Source organism: Arachis ipaensis, chromosome B04 (genome assembly GCF_000816755.2).
Source record: "Arachis ipaensis cultivar K30076 chromosome B04, Araip1.1, whole genome shotgun sequence".
Lineage (NCBI taxonomy): Eukaryota > Viridiplantae > Streptophyta > Magnoliopsida > Fabales > Fabaceae > Arachis > Arachis ipaensis.
In genome coordinates this window covers 127,843,778-127,849,767 of record NC_029788.2, presented here as the reverse complement: position 1 = coordinate 127,849,767, position 5,990 = coordinate 127,843,778, and positions in this window count along the sequence as shown.

The window sequence follows — 5,990 nt, the reverse complement described above, 5'->3', positions numbered from 1 at the left end:
ATATGACATGGTTCGTCCAAAAATAGAAAAACTGCATATGACATGCGGATTTTCTTAAGAAATAAAATAAAAAAATTCATATTTTTTCGAACACTATTTTTAAATTTTAATTTTTTAAATACGATTTTCTTTTTGTTTAGAGTAAGTTTGTCGCAATACTTATAGAGTTCGCCTTATATTAGACGAACTCCCTTCAAGTTTTTTGAATCCCACGTTTTTAATCCATTTTAATCCATCATCATCATCTCCAAATAGCATATAGATCTACAAATAGTATATAGAAGTACACAAAAATATACAGACAACAAGCATGACTTCTTTAACAATTTTTTTAATTGTAAATTAAAAAAATAAGTCATATTTAACAATGACAACCATTATCATTAAATATGGCTTATTCTACCTGTGTATTTATTATGGAGACGATGATAATGGTTGCCATTGTTAAATATGGCTTATTTTTTTAATTTACAATTAAAAAAATATTCTTGAAGAAGCCATGTTTGTTGTCTGTGTATTTTTGTGTACTCGTATATACTATTTGTAGATCTATATACTATTTTGAGATGATGATGATGGATTAAAATGGATTAAAAACGTGGGATTCAAAAAATTTGAAGGGAGTTCGCCGGGGGTAAGGGGTGAACTCTATACTTTTTAATTTTTATAGAGTTTGCCGGGGTGCAGCGAACTTGCTATAAACAAAAAAAAATCGTATTGGGAGAATTAAAGTTTAAAAATGGTGTTTGGAGAAATATGATTTTTTTTTTATTTTTTTTTGTGACTGAAATAAACTAAACAAAGAAAAACAAAACAAATGATCTGCTTAAATAGAGGGACAGTCCTTTTTAAGACTATTCTTAAACTCCTCCCAAGGTGAAGGAAGCTCTACATGAGAAAGTTGTAACTTCATCGCCATCTTTGCCATAGTATTTGCCACTGTGTTGGCATCTCTCATAATCAAACGAAAATCAACATGCCAATTCAAATGCATGATATCTCTTATTTTGAGCACCAATGGATCAATAAACCCAAAATCATCTTGGTGATTAGTAACAAGATTAAATGCTTCCACATAATCCGTCTCACAAATAACATCTCGTTGACTCACATCCCAAGCTAAGAGATATCCTCTCCAAATAGCAAATAATTCCCCTTGAAAAATACTATTACTCTCAATCATTCCCAAACACCTCCTTTGCCAACTCCCATTACAATCTCTAATAACACAAGCAAAATCAACACTATCACCCGAACCAAGATAACTAGCATCACAATTAATCTTGAAAGTACTAATGGATGGAGGATTCCAAAAACCATTTAGAGTAGAGGGAAGGGACATACGTTGTAATTCAAAAATATTCCTAAGCTCCTTTTTTGAAGTTAATGCCAGACAAATCACTTTTTCCGGAGGCCAAGTTTCATGAGGATTAAAGATGTCATTATTCCTTATTCTCCATATCCACCAAAGTCCCGAAAAGAACTTGAACGGATGCTCTCTGCTATGATACAAGAACCAGTTCTTCAAATTCAAAGGATGACAAGAAATATCCAACATATGCCATACAAGCTGAGCTTATGGGCAATCCCGAATACAATGTAAAACCGATTCCTGGTTAGAAAGACATCTTGGGCACCTATCCGATGACGACATCCCTCTTCTAAAGTAAAAACTTGCAGTAGGAAGAGCTTCCTTAAGACACAACCAAGCCAAAAACTTGTGCTTTTTCGGAACATGCTGACGCCAAAGCCAATTCGCCCGCTCCTCCCAACCAAAAAGCTTCTTACACAACCACAAGTAACCATTGCGTGAGTCATAGACTTTGGCAGCAGACCCAAACTAATACCAACTCACTTCTGGACCTGCTTGCACATCTGGATTGTAATAGAGAATATTACCTTTCAGATTTTGAGATAAAGAAGATTAAAGAGTATCCAAATGCCACCTACTAACCGACCAAATATCCTGTATCCGGAGATTCGAATCAGAAATGTGAACATAATCCATCTCGTTAGATAACCGTCATTCTCTCCTCCAGCTAAAAAACCAAGAATTCTGGTTCAAATCCCCAATACACCAAGTAAACCCATCCTTCAACACTTTCCAAGCCTGGCAAAGACTCCTCCAAATGGGAGAGTCCTTGTTCTTAGGACAACTAAAACAGTTATATAGAGATGATCGGTATTTGGCATCCAACAATTGGACCCATAACTTGTTTGGCTGTTGAAAAAAAAGTCCAAATTAGCTTCCCAAGAATAGCAATATTCACACAATAAGGATTTCTAATCCCCAAACCTCCATATTTTTTTGGAGTAACCAGTACCTTCCAACTAACAAGATTCAATCCTCTTCTATCAACTTGTCCTTTCCAAAGAAAATTCTTCATCATAGACTCCAATTTACTAATGATTCCTTTGGGAAAAATAGAGACCTGCATCTGGTATGTGGGAATAGCGGCTGCAACAGAATTAACCAAGCAGAGTCTACCAGCCCGATTGAGTAAACTCCCTTTCCAGCTTGCTAGTCTACTTTGAATCTTATCTAGAACACCATTGAAAGCTGAACGGGTCACCCTAGAATGGCTAAGGGTAACCCCAAGATACTTGCCCAAGTCCTGGACAAATCTGATAGAGGATACCCCAGTAAAAACCTCTTTCCTTGTTGCAGAGACATTCTTGGAGCAAAGCGCTTTAGACTTCTCCACATTAATCTTCATCCCAGATACTTTGCAAAAAGTCTCTAAAACCAACATCACATTTTGCACTTGTCTCTTTGTAGCTTTACAGAATAGAAGCAAGTCATCCGCAAACATTAAGTGGGATATTCTTGGTCCCCCTCTAGAAACAGCAACCGGCTCCCACAAATCCAAATCAACCTGATGACTAATAAAGCATGCCAATCGCTCCATATACAATACAAAAAGATAGGGTGACATAGGGTCTCCTTGTCTAAGACCCCGGCTAGGAGTAAAGACATTCAGACAATTTCCATTCCAAAGAATAGATAAGGAAGAAGCGGTGACATAATTCATAATCAAATTAATTGTAGGAATAGGAAAACTAAATCTCTTAAGGGTATGAGCTAAAAACCTCCAGTCAACTCTATCATAAGCTTTTTCTAGATCAATCTTAAAGGCCAGTGTGCCTTTCATTGATTTAGTCTTCTTCATAAAGTAGAGGACTTCTTGAGCAATAATGATGTTGTCAGGAGTTCCTTGTCCCAGAATAAATCCTCCTTGAAGCGGGCCAACAATCTCCGCGAGATGAGGACGGAGCCTATTAACAAGGATCTTTGTGATGATTTTGTAAACTACATTGCAGAGACTAATTGGCCTGAAATCTTTCATAGATACCGATGATTCAACTTTTGGAATAAGAACCAGTAAAGTCTCCATCATTCTCGGATCAAGAGTAATACCGGAGAATGTCTGCTTAACTATCTTCCAAACATCAAGACCGATGATCTCCCAATATTCTTTGAAGAAGAAAGCTTGAAACCCATAAGGACCAAGAGCTTTAAAGGAGTTCATGTGAAAAATAGCTGTTCTGACTTCCTCCATAGTAACTGGTACCGTAAGATTATTGCAAGCTTCCTCATTCAGAGATGGAAGAGGCACATCACCAAGGCAACCTAAATCAACATCATCCAAATGACAGAATAAGCTTTTATAAAAAGATTCTACTTATTGACTCAGAACCTCTGGATCAGTTTTCCACACTCCATCCTTGAGAAAAAGGCCATGAATTTTATTATACTTCCTTCGCACAAGAGTTTGAATATGAAAGAATCTTGTATTCCTATCCCCGAACCTTACCCACTGCTCTCTGAACTTTTGGAACCATAGGAGCTCTTCTTGCACTAGAGTATTATTATAATCATCAAGCAACTATTGCTCTTTCTGACGCAAATAAATGCTATCCACCACTTCCAAACGCTTTTGTAAATAATTAATCTGCTGATCTAATTCACATTTCTTAACAAAAATGTTACCAAATAGTTTCGAGTTAAACTCTAGTGAATTCTTCTATACTTCTGAAAGCTTGCCATGAATCCCTCTATTACCAGACCACTATGACTAATTCACAATATTCTTATACCCCGGATGAGTAGCCCAAGCAGCAACAAAACGGAAAGGTCGATTCCCTTTAGGCTAAGGACGACCTTTACAACGCACCAGAATAGGACAATGATCATACTGAAGTCTATTTAAAACTTCTGCATAAGCCTCTGGAAAGATAGATAACCAACTACTATTTATACAGATTCGGTCAAGCTTTTTTGCCAAGTCAACATAATTTTTCACCCTCCTGTACCAAGAAAACTGCCTCCCAATAGTCTTCAGATCAAACAAACAACTATCTCCTAATGAAGTAGCAAACATGTCTGCTCTTTGATGAGAAAATTGACAGCCCTTAGATTCATGAGAAAATTTGACTTCATTAAAATCACCAAGAACAATCCAAGGTCCTTGAAATACCATGGATTGTGCAACAAGATAATCCCAAAGGAGAACCTTTTTATTAAATTGAGGACTACCATAAATACCACTACACCTCCAAACTAAATATCAGATTGAATCTCAGCAGTAACACCCTGATCAAAAGCATTAATGAACTTACAACAAACACCCTTCATAGAGGATAGAAACCAAATACCCCCTTATGCCCCTCTGCTTCCACTATACCAACAGAGTGATACCCTAACCTTTCCCAAAATAATTTTAAATGCTGAAAAGGGGAGTGAGTTTTAACCACAATAAAGAAAACAGGTCTAAATTTCCTAACAAGTTCCTTACAATGCACCCGGGCTAACTTATTAGAAGCACCCCTAATATTCCAAACAATCATATTTAAACTATCCATAAATAATAGGGACAGAATAAATAAGAATATAAACTCTAAATAGAATCACCAACCTCAATAGGTGGTTTGTCCTGCGGTACTGGCACACTCTGATCCTCAATAATTGCAACCTTCGAACCCCTAATGCTGCACTTGCCATGCTTCTATCTACTAAGGTTTCCTCTGTTGCGCCACCATTTTTATCAACTAGCGAGTTCTGCAGGGAGGAAGGTCGTGGACGCTTCCGTAGAGAAATTTCACGACGTGCGGGAGTTCTACGCGATGGAGATGGCGCAATTTCATGTTTTTCTCGCTTCCCCATCCTAATGCCAATTGATTTGCCTCCATTACCATGCAAATTGGGCCTTGGAACCCTTCTCGAACCATACTTGTGCTGCTTTCCATCTTTGTCCTTCAAACCTGATGACTGACCCATTGTGAATTTTCCCTTACGCAGCACTTGTTGCCAGCCTTTTTCATCATTCATGCATGCCTCATTAACATGACCATCAGGTACGTGAGGAGGCAATGATTCCGTAACCGCATCCTTCCCTTTAACAACTCCTAATTTCTCACTCGAATTACGAGAATTCTCACCCAAATCGCGAGCTTCCAATTCAGCCTCTTTTTGAATCTTATGATTGTTGTGTGACACTAGTGTCGGGACTTCATTATTTTTTTCATCATCACCAAAAGAATCACTATTTTCTTTCAAGGACTCATTCTCCCTACACAATGATTTATCATGCCTATACCGTGCACAAGTAGAACAAATCAACTGTAAACTCTCGTACTCCACTTCATGAATCATACCATCTACTATAATATATTTAATTACAGGCAACTCAAAATTAATTTAAACACAAATTCAGACATATTTTTCTCTTTTTACAAATTTAGTGGCCAAGTCTACTTTCCCCAAATCCCTTATTGCAGTCGCAACATTGCTTCTGAAAAAAAAAAAAAAATCCTCGGACATGCCGACCAAAATGTCACATGAAATGAGCTAAATAGTAATTTACAAGTTCTCAAGATTTTGTGCATTTTTTTAGGCTTTTTATAGATTTAATTAATAAATAATTTTAGTATAGACAATAAATTATTAGGATATTTAGTGATATATTATTATATCACCAAAAATATTTGAC